Genomic DNA, 2,500 nt, shown 5'->3' on the forward strand with positions numbered 1-2,500 from the left:
AAGATAACAACGTTTCGCTGTACAGAGGCTTAGGAGGCTCAGAAACACACAACAAGGGAATCACGGCAGAATGACAATGACATCAAACAAGCAGAGAGAGACGCAGTAACAACGTGTTTCTGTCCTGTTGAAGAAGAGTTAACATGCTGCTGTCTGTCCCACGAGTTGACAGATGAGGCACATGTGAAGGAAACATATGAAGGAAACATGTGGAGGAAACAAGAGAGAGGTGGGTGGGTGGGGTGGGGGGGGGGGGGGGGGTGGTGGGGGGGAGAATCCTAGATACATCATGCGGTTTGTTTCCATTCTGTGAAGCATGTGATCAAGGGAAGACGTCGTGGGGAAAGAGAAGAAGAGGGGGGGAACACAAGGAAGTACTGTATGTGGAAAAGCGTAGAGTGTTTTTACCGTGGTCTGTGATTTGCAAGACACCAGGTAGAGTTCTTTAAGACTCCTCCCCTCCTTGGCGATGATCTCGACACACCTGGAGGAAGAGAGAGAGAGTCAAGGGGATGAGTGGAGATAGATAGATCATCTCAAAACTGGAGAAGAAAAACACACTCCACTCGTAGCCTACCCACAAGCAGCACGCACACACAGACACACACACACATGCACACACACACATGCACACACACGCACACACGTGCGACAGTATTCCCCCGCAAAGGTTAAACAGGAGAGATCCGGGGTCATCCCTGTTCAGCTATTCTCTCTCTGCTCCTCTTAAAGCTTACACTGATTAATAATGAACCATGATTTGCTCTGATTAAAGACTAAAGAGCGGGGCCTGTGCTCCAACATGGTCCACACGGGGGGGAGGAACACTTCAAAGAAGGATATCTGCATTCGACCCAGTCTCTCTCCCTCCAGCCCCTGGGACCCGCTCAGTGTGTGTGTGTGTGTGTGGTGTGTGTGTGTGTGTGTGTGTGTGCGTGTGCGTGTGTGTGTGTGTGTGTGTGTGTGTGTGCACGGGTTTTCACCAGGGGAGGCCAAGAGGAAGATCAGAGAAGCTGTTTGAACTGATTCCCTTTTAAATGCTCCTAACGAGCCGGGTGTTAGCAACAACAAGATTTTGATCAGCGCGTTTGACCCATTAACCTTCAGGGGAAGCCTCTGATCTTCTTCTTTTTTTTCTTTTTTTTTTGTCAGAAATCACGTTGAATATTTCATTTCATAAAGTACACACAGGGCTCTCTTGCGGGTTAAGAGGGAAAATGTTTCATGTTCTGCGTCTTAAATCCTTCCAAGTGTTGCTCAGCATACGACTACTCCTACTGTACTGCTACTGTAGGAATGTTCTGACACTTTCATACAGACAGTCTGGTGAAGAGATACTGTCCTTGTTGAACAGTAGCGCCTGGCGACAGCATGCTGGACGATACATCGATCTACCACTCAGATACAGTACCAGTCAAAAGTTTGGACACACCTTCTCATTCAATGGTTTTTCTTTATTTTTTATTATTTTCTACATTGTAGATTAATATTGTAGACATCAAAACTATGAAGGAACACATATGGAATTATGTAGTAAACAAAAAAGTGTTAAACAAACCAGAATATGGTTTAGATTTTAGATTTTTCAAAGTAGCCGCCTTTTGCTTTGATGACAGCTTTGCACACTCTTGGCAAGGTGTGTCCAAACATTTGACTGGTCCTGTACACAGTGCAGTAAAGCTCCCTGAGCCAATATAATCTGACATACAGCATCTCACCTAAAAAAAAGAAATGATTTGAGGTTTTCTGGAGAGAATCTTGCATTCTATCAGTTTGTATGGTTCACCCCAAACTACAGTAGCTCCAACCTGGTCTGAGACAAATCATATCTGCCCCTCTCATCTTTCTCATCCTGATGGATGGTGTTCCACTATGCTTTATTCAATACGACACAAACATGTGCTTTCACATTGAGCGAATATCAATCCCCCCCCCCCCCCTCCTCCCACATACACACACACACACACACACACACACACACTCATGGCCTACCCATCAGCTTTAGTTCAGTGGTCTGCATCCTCACGTTTCATCTTTCGATTGATTTGAGCCTCTGGTCATGCAGCCTTTTTTGTGACCCTCCATTCCTCCAATCATCCCTCTCTCCATTCCTTTCTCAGTCTTTTCCTCCATCCCTCCCTCCCTCCCTCCCAGCATCCCTCTCTCCAGTCCATCTTCCCTAACCCATAACGCTTTCCCTCTTTCTTCTTCTCTTCAGCCACCCTGACCTCCTTCCTTCCTTCCCTCCCACTCTTTCAAAGTGGTCATTTTATAATAAAAAAAATGAAAAGCAGCAAGAGGTTGATTGTAAACAGCCCTCCATAACTACTGTGATGTTGTCATGGGAACCTGAGACGGACCCAAATGGTGGACCTGCTGAGGGTCAGAGGGCAAGAACAAGCTGTGGCCTCTTGATAGAGGGAGGGAGGGAGGGAGGGAAGACATGACATCATGAGAGATCGATAGAGAGCTAAAAGGGCGAGAGAGCAAACGACAACAA

Source organism: Argentina silus, assembly GCF_951799395.1.
Source record: "Argentina silus genome assembly, chromosome: 7".
In the NCBI taxonomy this organism is placed as follows: domain Eukaryota; kingdom Metazoa; phylum Chordata; class Actinopteri; order Argentiniformes; family Argentinidae; genus Argentina; species Argentina silus.